The 12,500-nt window shown below is 34.6% G+C and overlaps 1 long non-coding RNA gene across 1 annotated transcript in view; it reads left to right on the forward strand.

Annotated features, from left to right (window-relative positions):
- LOC137626101 (uncharacterized) overlaps positions 1–12,500 on the forward strand; it is a 161,497-nt gene that overhangs the window by 54,095 nt on the left and 94,902 nt on the right. The window lies entirely within an intron of this gene.

Raw genomic sequence — 12,500 nt, forward strand, 5'->3', positions numbered from 1 at the left:
CACATTTCATAGGTAGATAATGTTTCGATTATCCAATGTAAAAATATAAGCTAAAGACATTTTTGTTTACATTGGGTTGTCCATGCTGTAAGAAATAGAAAAGCACCAGACTGAATCTCCCTTTGTCAATATGTTGTATTTTATTGGGGCATCCTTTCATTCACTGTGTTATTTTTATATTATCGGTTAGAAGAAGCGAAACTAAGATTAATTAATTCATGTACGACGTGCTGTCATATGAAGGAAAGATTAGATGAGATTAATTTGCATTTATATAATATCAAGTCATTAGAATAGTCCTATTAAACAGTAAATGTCTTAATAAATAGCCCTCCCCCCCCAAAAAAAAACATGCAAGCTGGGAATAAACATATGTATATATATATATATATATATATATATAAAATAGTGTTAACCCTATTAATATAGGGATACCTTAACGCGGTGAAGAGGCTTGTGTATCGCCATGATCAGCAAAACTGTACTAGTCAGTGCCATCCATACTAGGTTGATTTGCTGTGAGCGGTCAGACGACAGTCTCCCCACTATTCACGAATCTGCACTTGGACAGCATGGTGAGGAAAACTGGCTAAACTCGTGACATGAATAAGGTCATGGACATATTGTCACTAAGTTAGCCTAACTTTCTGGAAATCACCAGAAAATAAACTTATTATTCTACACTTTATCCTTCTATGCTAAATCCAAGATCCTGACCGTTTGAGAGAGAGAGAGAGAGAGAGAGAGAGAGAGAGAGAGAGAGAGAGAGAATGATAATACCTTCTAAGTGGGCTGAAGAATAACTGATGGACACAACATGTAAGATATTGTATCTATTCATCGAGTTTGTGACGCATTTACTTCCACGAAAGATGTCTGGTTCCTGTTATCTATGTATTCCGATTTATTTAATTTTCTCTTCAAAGAAGTTTAAAAAAGTCGTGGTAAAAAGACGAGGGTCAATTTCAGACCACCTCTACTTTTATCAGGCGCTCTCAGTTGGCACAAAGAATTTTTTTTTCATTTTTTGTTGTTGTTGATTCGATGCGTGTTTTTATGTTTTTGGTTTTGTTTTTCCTTGATATCCAACCAACTGTAAGGGAATGCTGAATAATTGTTACCTCTTGATTGAACTAGAAGGCTTATATGTATGTGTGTATATATATATATATATATATACACATATATACATATATGTATATATACATATACATACACATGTAGATATATATATATATATATATATATACATATATATACATATATACATACATACATATATATATATATATATATATAATATTTAGCTAAGGTTGACTTAGTACGTATAGGAGCATTTATCTTTTTTTCTTTTTTTTTTTTTTTAAATTTATACTTCAGGATCCAAGAAAATAAAATTTCTAGGTTAAGATAAGTCTCCACCGCGCTGAGCAAATTAAATTGTAAATTTTAGCATGGTAATGTTACGTGGATTGACTGTTTAGATTTACGTAATTTGTAAATAGAAGAAAAACAAGAAAGTATAGAAAAAAAAACTTTAAAGAACATTTCGTCCAGTATGATGGCATTCTAGCCTTCTCAGTTTTTTTGTTACGAAAGTTTATTATTATTATTATTTTATTATTATTATTATTATTATTATTATTGTTGTTGTTGTTGTTGTTGTTGTTTTTATTATATATTATTATTATTATTATTAACTAAGCTACAACCCTGATTGGAAAAGGAGGATGCTATAAACCCAAGGGCCCCAACAAGGAAAATTACCCAGTGAGGAAGGAAATAAGGAAACAGATAGAGTATTGTGCCTGAGTGTACTTTCAAACAAGAGAACTCTAACATAAGACATTGGAAGACCATGGCACAAAGGCTATGGCTCTACGCAACGCAATTCCAAAGAACAATGGTTTGATTTTGGAGTAGCCTTCTCCTAGAAGAGGTCCCTACCATAGTTGAAGAGTCTCCTCCACCCTTAACAAGAGGAAAGTAGCCACTGAACTATTGCAGTGCAGTAGTTGAACTCTTGAGCGAAGAAGAATGTTTGGCAATCTCAGTGTTGTTAGGTGTATGGGATGAGGAGAAATATGGAAAGAATAGGCCTGACTATTCGCTGTGTGTAGGTAAAATAAAAAGAGCAATAGAGAGAGGGGGAGTCCAATGTGGTACTATATGGCCAGTCAAAGGACCTAATAGCCCTCTAGCTGTAGTATCGTAACTGGTAAAACTTTGTCTGCTTTCAATATTGGGTAGGAACGTTCCATATCTTGGTTTTATATTTTTCTGTAACACCACATTAACATTTCTTATTTCGAAACGAATACCAGTGCGACTGTTACGTTACTATCAATTTGTCAAGAATCGTAAACTAGCAACGTCGCCTCAAGAAAGCATAATACCTGACTGATAAAGAGTGAAAACGGAAGTAAAGGGATTAATTCAAAAGCTTATTCATAAATCACTAGTCTGTTACATTGAGGCTTCTGTCGGCAACGGTAGACTTGGTGGCGGTTACCAAGACACCCACAAGAAAGGGGAAAGGACTCTGCGCAACGGGAAAGTCGTAGCTAAAATAGATATAAAAATAAATGTCCACAAGGCTCTGGATAAAGGTGGTAGGAGAGGCAAAGGATCAGTTATCAGAAAGATAGGCAGGGGGAATCTCGTGAGGTTTGTGTTAAAAAGTTAAAATTGACTTAAAATTCAGATTTCATATGGCCTCTTGGTAGTGTTTCTAGAGAGAGAGAGAGGGAGAGAGAGAGAGAGAGAGAGAGACTATCGATAATGAGGGGAAATAGTTTGGGTAATTGTAGTTAGAGAAGCTAGTAGAGATGATTGAATAAGTTAGAATACGCAAAGATAAGATCATTCATCTGCTCTTTTTGAATGTAGATTAATCTCAGCAGCCGTCGTTTTTATTCATTTTTTTAGTGTTCTGTCAGTTGAATGGCCATTCGTCCTCTCGGCTTTGTTTTTACTGACTCGGTCTTTTAAACCAGGTAAAATTTTGACATTGGAATGGTAAGACTGTCCTTTACCCTGGAATTCATCTTTAATTTTATTCATATTTTCACCAATAGATTGATTGATTTAAAGTTTTCAGGCATCCTGACATCTAAGGTCATTGACGCCGTCACTAATAGAGCCGTTTTGAATTGAAGCCTTTACATAGGATCGCTTTCATGTTATTCTCATGTTTTCCTTATATAATCCTATTATTTGGCTAACACCTCTTATTTCTGGTGTTTGAAATTAGCATTTTTGGCGTATGTTTTCTAATTATTTATACAATGATTTTGTTTACATAGAAATAGAGATAGTTCAGTATACAAATAATATAACTCTTGTTGAAGTTATTACTTTTCCACTGTCGTGAAATAACGTGTTGTGTATTTAGCGGTTATTAGGCGAACTCCCACAGAACCGATGATTCGCATTGTGTCCCTACTCCGGAATTCTTATAGCATTGTTCTGTAGAATTCTGATTATTCGTCAACACTGTCTTGGTGCTACTTTTAACCCGAAGCTTTGCATGTCCAAGAACACAGTAAATATATAATTCTCTGCTCTTAAAAAGTAAGATTTTGATATATCAAAATTTCTTGTAAACGTTAAAAAAGTCGTTGGTACCAAACAAAGATTTCTCGTCTGTTCTGTCATTGGTGGAACGTTTTACTCCTTAACTATTGTCAAGTTATGTCTGGTATCTTTTATCTTTGATACAAAATGAAATCAGTGTCTGTAGGAATTTTGTTTGGTCCTCTTCCTGGGTTTTTATCATTTTCACTTCTCTCTTATTTTTGTATTATGAGAGAAGTTACAGCCCCTCCTTTCAAAGAGCTTGTACTAAGAGATACAGCAATCAACATTCTGGTGAGGTGACACCATGCTTTACTGGCTGTAGAAGAAAGTCACTGGAGGGGTGTCACCAATTCCAAAGTAAATATGCAGTTGAAAACAATCTCTCTCTCTCTCTCTCTCTCTCTCTCTCTCTCTCTCGGCGTCAATGACCTCAGATGTCAGGATGCCTGAAAACTTTAAATCAATCAATCTCTCTCTCTCTCTCTCTCTCTCTCTCTCTCACCAATTCCAAAGTAAATATACAGTTGAAAGCAATCGCTCTCTCTCTCTCTCTCTCTCTCTCTCTCTCTCTCACCAATTCCAAAGTAAATATACAGTTGAAAGCAATCTCTCTCTCTCTCTCTCTCTCTCTCTCTCTCTCTCTCTCTTCTTTTCTAGTTTGATGCTCAATATCACCATTTCACATCAAAGGAAGACTTTACAGTATAAATGTAGAAAATGAATATGTTCCCAGACGTTTTGCAATATTACATTTCCACGGTGGATTTATTCGAGTGCAGTAAAGCGTGAAAAGAATATTTTTCTTATGGATCCATAATTGAATGAAATGCGAAGCGTACATAATGGTTTTCTGCTTACATTCAATTTGTGTCATTCCCCTCAGATATTCAGTTTGTGCTTATATATAATTCCCTATTTTGTTAAAACACAAAGCGCTCAACTCTTACTTCGGGAAATATTTTATGGTAAATGTCTTGTGTGTGTATATATATATATATATATATATCATTTGTTTGTATATATGTGTATATATAATATATATATATATATATATATATATGTATATATGTATGTTTATACACACAGTATATATGTAACGATGCTATAAGACTAAGGGCTCCAACAGGGAAAATAGTCCAATGAGGAATGGAAAGAAATAAATTGCAAGAGAGATAATGAACAATTAATATATCTTAAAAACAGTAACAACATTAAAATAAACATTTCATACATAAATTATTAAGAGAGAATTATGTCAGCGTCTTCAACATAAAACATCCGCTGCAAGTTTCTGCCAAAAGATGTTCAGTTACATTAGTTAGTGAATTATGAAAATTGGGCGGTAATCATATGATCAGATGAAGGACCAGGAAGGGCTAGACAATGGCTGTTGATGACTCAGCGGGTAGACCTATAGGGTCCCCTAACCCCCATTCCTAGCTCAAAAGGATGGTGAAGTTACAGACACTACGAGAAACTATCGAACTCGAGCAAGTCTCGAACTCTCGTCCAATAGATAGTCTGGCAGGGACGTTTTCAAAGGCTATCACAACCCAGTGGTTATATATTACTATTTTCGTCCTTAAGGAAAGATCTGACGGAATATTCCGTTGTGGTTGAATTTATTTCATAAGTTTAAAGGGTACTCATGAGAAGCTGTGGCAAGGGCAAGGTCATTGAGACGGAACCTACATACTCTTGATCTAACACCCATGCAAGGACCAGGTAGGACCAACCAATGTATTCGGATTACTCCACTTGATGGGCTTGTATAACCCGCGAAGTCACTCATCTCTAGCTATTATGGAGAGTAAAGTTGCGATTATCAGTGAAATTTATGATGCCATTAGGCAAGCTTTAACTTGGTACCAAAGAATGCGAATTGCCAACGATTCCACTGTCTAGATTATCACAGCTTTTATCAGCGTTGCATATGGAACTTATCTGTACTTTTGAGATTTTTCAACAAACCATATAGTATAATCACTGGTAAGTTTATGAATCTAACGTTTTTCCAGAATATTACTGTTCTTCCTCTTGCTGTTTGTGCTATTTATAGAAGGTATCAAACAGACAGTAAAAAAGTGGAAAAAAGGTATTTTAAGTTAAGGCAGCGTTTGACAGCTTTGTGGTTTGAAATAATATTCGAACTATTAAAAGCACAAGTCTAAAACATCGCTTTTACAAAAATCTTATTTCAAAAAAGGTCTTTTTCTTTTAAAATCAATATGGAAATTTTGAAGTACTTTTAATTCAGAAATATTTATTTTCAATGTAAATGTTAACATATTCTTCTTAGTTATGGCACTTAGTTCTAAGACAATGAAGACAACTTCCTTGTACAAAACTAGACGCAATTCAGCAAGTTAACAGCCATAAATGTTCCCGGTCGACAAAATGATTACAGCCATGACGCAATGAATGTGAATGGGATTAGTTCGTATTTGATGTTGAAAACTTTTAAAATATGAAAATAGGTCTCATTACCTGCAAGGTAGGTTCTTAATGGAAACCAGTATATGGAGATGAAATAGTAATAAAGGGAATTACTGGAGATTCGGCTTGATATATGGAATTTGGTAGCCAAAAAGTATGGACATTCAGTTTTCTTATTTGGATTACCAGGTTGACTTTTTAATCCATTTCCTGTTTTTTTTTTATTTGGATTACCAGGTTGACTTTTTAATCCATTTCCTGTTTTTTTTTATTTGGGATTACCAGGTTGACTTTTTAATCCATTTCCTGTTTTTTTTTTATTTGGATTTCCAGGTTGACTTTTTAATCCATTTCCTGTTTTTTTTTTTATTTGGATTACCAGGTTGACTTTTTAATCCATTTCCGGTTTTTTTTTTTTGGATTACCAGGTTGACTTTTTAATCCATTTCCTGTTTTTTTTTTATTTGGATTACCAGGTTGACTTTTTAATCCATTTCCTGTTTTTTTTTATTTGGATTACCAGGTTGACTTTTTAATCCATTTCCTGTTTTTTTTTTATTTGGATTTCCAGGTTGACTTTTTAATCCATTTCCTGTTTTTTTTTATTTGGATTACCAGGTTGACTTTTTAATCCATTTCCGGTTTTTTTTTTTTGGATTACCAGGTTGACTTTTTAATCCATTTCCTGTTTTTTTTTTTATTTGGATTACCAGGTTGACTTTTTAATCCATTTCCTGTTTTTTTTTTATTTAGATTTCCAGGTTGACTTTTTAATCCATTTCCTGTTTTTTTTTTATTTAGATTACCAGGTTGACTTTTTAATCCATTTCATGTTTTTTTTTATTTGGATTACCAAGTTGACTTTGTGATCCTTTTCCAGTTTTCCAATTTGGATTACAAGGTTGACTTTTTTATCCTTTTCCTGTTTTCGGATTTGGATTACAAGGTTGACTTTGTGATCCTTTTCCAGTTTTCCGATTTGGATTACAAGTTTGACTTTGTGATCCTTTTCCAGTTTTCCGATTTGGATGACAAGGTTGACTTTGTGATCCTTTTCCAGTTTTCCGATTTGGATTACAAGTTTGACTTTGTGATCCTTATCCAGTTTTCCGATTTGGATTACAAGGTTGACTTTGTGATCCTTTTCCAGTTTTCCGATTTGGATTACAAGTTTGACTTTGTGATCCTTTTCCAGTTTTCCGATTTGGATTACAAGTTTGACTTTGTGATCCTTTTCCAGTTTTCCGATTTGGATGACAAGGTTGACTTTGTGATCCTTTTCCAGTTTTCCATTTGGATTACCAGGTTGACTTTGTGATCCTTTTCCAGTTTTCCGATTTGGATTACAAGTTTGACTTTGTGATCCTTTTCCAGTTTTCCGATTTGGATTACCAGGTTGACTTTGTGATCCTTTTCCAGTTTTCCATTTGGATTACCAGGTTGACTTTGTGATCCTTTTCCAGTTTTCCGATTTGGATTACAAGTTTGACTTTGTGATCCTTTTCCAGTTTTCCGATTTGGATGACAAGGTTGACTTTGTGATCCTTTTCCAGTTTTCCGATTTGGATTACCAGTTTGACTTTGTGATCCTTTTCCAGTTTTCCATTTGGATTACCAGGTTGACTTTGTGATCCTTTTCCAGTTTTCCGATTTGGATTACCAGTTTGACTTTGTGATCCTTTTCCAGTTTTCCGATTTGGATTACAAGATTGACTTTGTGATCCTTTTCCAGTTTTCCGATTTGGATTACAAGATTGACTTTGTGATCCTTTTCCAGTTTTCCGATTTGGATTACAATATTGACTTTGTGATTCTTTCCAGTTTTCCGATTTGGATTACCAGGTTGACTTTGTGATCCTTTTCCTAACCTGCAGAGTCCTGAGATCGGTGCTGGGCTGGAGAAAGCAATATAGGCACATTTTTGATTAGTATATTGTACATCGTTGCCTAAAATAGTGAATTTTGTATCAGTCAAGTTTTCTGGTGGGGGAGCAAGGTCGGTTGATGGGCATGCAGCCTTCTCCATCATGGCAAAGTATTAAAAGGTTAGCACTTTTAAAAGCCACTCTTTTCTTTGGGAGAAAGGAATATGTAATGTGTACTCACACACTTTATATATATATAGATATATATATATATATATATATGTATATATATATATATATATAGGCTACATACATATATATATAGGCTACATATATATATATATAAATATATATATATATATATATATATATGTAGCCTGATTCTTGCTCTTTAGTATATAAGGGATATAATAGTAAATGGAATACTGTACAGTGGATTTAGAATGACATCACGCTTGAAAATCGGTCTGTCTCTCTGAAGGTCGTTATGGGAGATAAACGTCACTTGCTTTTAATTTAGTTATGATGTTCTTAATTGATTCAAGTATATAAGTTGCTATTTTTTAATACCCTGTCCCCTGGTGGTAAACTTTTAGTCGCCTTCCGCAGTCACTGGATTATTTTCACTTATTTGAGTTTACATTTGGGGACGCTTTTTTCATTTCCTTCATTTTTTTCATTTCATGTTTAGTATTTAAAGACGATATGTTACAGAGAGAGAGAGAGAGAGAGAGAGAGAGAGAGAGAGAAAGAGAGAGAGAGAGAGAGAGAGAGAGAGAGAGAGAGCGCATAATTGCAATCAATTTCATGCTGGGTTAAATTATATATATATATATATATATATATATATTTATATATATATATATATATAGAGAGAGAGAGAGAGAGAGAGAGAGAGAGAGAGAGAGAGAGAGAGCATAACTGCCATCTATTCCATTCTGAGTTAATTTTTATCAATTGGATTTTCTCGTCATAACGCTTAATCAGTTTGCCCAATATTTCTATTTTAGAGAGTTAATTAATGCGCAAGAAAAACTGTAGACGAACGGAGGAACAATATTAAAAAGCTGAAAGAAAAAAAAATCAATATAAAAATCGCTATTGTTTACCCCCGTTCCTGATACTCCGAGTTCCAGTTCTGTGTGTACAATCCTTTGTTTGTAGTCAATATTCCACTATTTTCATTTAATTACGCCGCTTTTTCGTGTAATTCTGTTATTTACGCTACAGACGCATATTTTCGAATCTCTCTCTCTCTCTCTCTCTCTCTCTCTCTCTCTGTGTGTGTGGTGTTAATTGATGCTGTAGCGATGAATTTATGCTTCAGTAACCACAACTGAGCTTTGACATAGAGCTCTATCGGGTTTATTTCATCTGGCACAGGATGTAGGATGGAATAAATAATAAAATAAAAAGAGATATATCAATTTTCCATTAGTTTTATTATACTAAAATATATCGAGATTTATTTACCACTCATTTTATTATTAGATTATAACGTAAAAAGGAATGAATTAATTCACGTAATTTCATTTTATTTTCCATTGCTTTTATCATGCTAAATTATAGAGAGAGAGAGAGAGAGAGAGAGAGAGAGAGAGAGAGATGATTTATCCTTGATTTCATCATTAAATTATAGGATGAACACCTGACTTTGAATAAAAATCGAAAGAATGAATTCTGTTGTTTTTTCTTTTAATATTTTAAAATTTTATTTTTGGAGTTGCGACACTAGAAAAAAAGTTGACCGAAAAATGTTTTGGAACTCCTCTTTTTTTTTTTTTTTTTTTTTTTTTTTTTTTTTTTTTTTTTTTTTTTTTTTTTTTTTTCTGAAGTCTTTCACATCACTTCTCCCTTTTTCGTCTTCTCAGTGACCCTATTTTATCCTTGTATAACTTTTGTTCATATATATTCATTTATTAAGAATGATTGGGTTAAATTATTGTGCATAAGTATTTTAGTCAAAGCGAAAAGTTTGGCCACCTCTTTAGCTCCATTAACTAGTTGGTTTATATAAATTGCCATTAAAATGTCAAAGGTCAAAGCCCAAAATAAAATATTTAAGGAACTTTTTTTTTTTTTTTTTTGCTTTTTGTAAAGGACATCTCTCAAAACTTAGAAATTAACGGTAATTAGCATAATCAGGAAGAAAGCTTTTCTTTATGATAGTTGATAGGAATGTTTTCTACAATGAAAAATGACCATAAAAGGGAGTTTTAAAAACAGTGTAATCTGAACTACTTGAACATAAGGGTTTTCATAATGAGAAGAAAGAGAAAGGAACGAGGGGCCCACTGCTAACGTTGATATCTTAGTAATTTGACACTTTTATGAGATCCTTTTATTAACTTAACAGTTTAGACATCAATTAAGATTGCACATTTCAGATGAGGTCTCTGTCTGTCACCCAAATCAATCTCTATTACATGCTGTTTTTTGGGTTCAAGCTATGTCGTCCTGATGGAAGGTCCCTTCGGCTGCTTCCTACTGTATAATATTTTTGCGATTGATATTGCAAGAGAATTACCGTCAGGTATCACGGGGTTCTAACCCCCGGAACGACTATCCGAAGATATCGTGTATAATCAGGGACGTATTAATTGATAACCATAGATATCTGCACCCCGAATACACTTTACCCAGTCTAATCCTCTAAGGGGAAGGATAAGTGGTGAGGAGCCGTTACATATCCTAAGATAACCATAGATATCTGCATCCCGAATAGACTTTACCCAGTCTAATCCTCTAAGCCTAAGGGGAAGGATAAGTAAGGAGCCGTTACATATCCTATCACCTTTTGGTGCTCCCATACAACCCTGCCGCTTCATTCCTTTGTTTGCAGCTAGACGATACTGTTCTGTATTTTACGGACGACGGAGTACTTATCTTGCGTATGATTGCGTGAATTTTTATGTGTTTTTCTCTTCTTCAACTAAGATTGCAGCTTACACTTTATTAAATTCCTTATGTCTAATCTGGGTATAAAACTCTTGCACCATCATTCATTTAGTTCTTTATATATGATGCATAAGATTTTTCATTCTGACTATTCTTTGCATTCGCAGCTTCTAATACTGTCTCCCCCCCCCCCTTTCATAGTACTAGTTAGACTGTAAAGATCCTAAATTAACTAATGATTGTCCTTTGTGATCTTTTAATTTTTCATTGGCTCTAATGCACTCTAAATGTAAACCTAACCTAAGATCATACAAAAGTTACATTGCAACATATTCAGAGTTATACTGAGTAATAAGTTGTGTTACACTGAATATTATTTATAGTTCAGTTCGTCATCATGGTTCATGAAATCTTCAAAGGAATTAAAGTTAATCCCTGCAAAATCTTCTCTAACATGCGAGAGCAAAGGACAGTTCAAGATGACACGAATCTCATCCTGATCCATTGGGGAGAAGGCGTTCCTCTAGGGGAATTCTTGACCATCGTCCCAATCTCAACTTTAAGGGGGTGAGAACTCAGTCGTAATCGCTTATAAGAAATTCAATATTGCTCTGGAATAAATGCGTGTACTGTGTTCTTGTACAATGCTGGACACTGCATGTAGGTTGAGCTGTTTGTAAGTCATTCGTCGAGTTGACTCAAAGTTGATTTTAGTTTTTGTTTTGCGTCTATTATTGAATCCTCTTGGGTTCTCTGTAACTGGTCAATGCAGATGCCCATCGCAGATTGTACTTCTATCGCCTTATTTATGACGGTAGCAAAGTAGCTCCTGTCATAGTTTGGTCGAGAAAAGTATAGCTCTTTTTATTCTTGAGAAATCATGTTGCACTCGGTTCTCCGGATTCTAAATCCACTAAATCAGAGCAGACTGTTTTTTTCTGACACTTAGGAGGTCACGCAAACTACTCACTTGGGTAAGCATTACTGGCAGCTTTCAAATTAGATGACATCCAAGTCTCAGACCCATAAGAATTGAATTATTTAATCCTGCAGACCAGACCTTTCGTTTACATTAAAAGGAGCATCATTATCTTTAGATAGAAAGGACCGTAGCTTCCGCAGTCTCTTTGAATGCTTCTTTATATGCTCTTCAACCTGTTAGTATATGGGAGCAATCTTGATTTGATTGCCCAAATAAGTATACTTGTCACAAACTTCTACCGTTATTTCGTTAAAAACGAGAGGGTTGGGGTCCTTAATGTTAACGCACATTAGCTTGGTCTTTTTGTTGTTAACCTTCATATCATATTCCTTACAATAATTCAACTCATTTTGAAAATTCCACCTGATACCTAATTCTGTGGTGCTGACTAATACAGTATCACCCATCAGTAATAACAGGTGTAAACATTCAAGCCAACCGTCCTGACCATAGTCCTTGACCATACGAATTATTGGGTGGGCGTAAGCTATGAAAAAGAAGCACGAACTGGGAATACCTTGTCTGACTCCTGCCTCTATTGTACTATTGCCAATAATACTTGATGCCATCTCCAAGGAATTTTGAATGGGTCTAACCATGTTTGGCCCACATCCCATTTGTTGCAGTAATCCTAAAAGTGTCCTCCTGATTATTATATACAATGGAGCTTTTGTCTTTCATGCAATGTCTATTAAGAGCGCAGAATAAGAATTTGCTCTTCGCAGCCCCGCCCCTTCTTG

The sequence above is a fragment of the Palaemon carinicauda genome, chromosome 33 (assembly GCF_036898095.1).
Source record: "Palaemon carinicauda isolate YSFRI2023 chromosome 33, ASM3689809v2, whole genome shotgun sequence".
Taxonomy (NCBI): domain Eukaryota; kingdom Metazoa; phylum Arthropoda; class Malacostraca; order Decapoda; family Palaemonidae; genus Palaemon; species Palaemon carinicauda.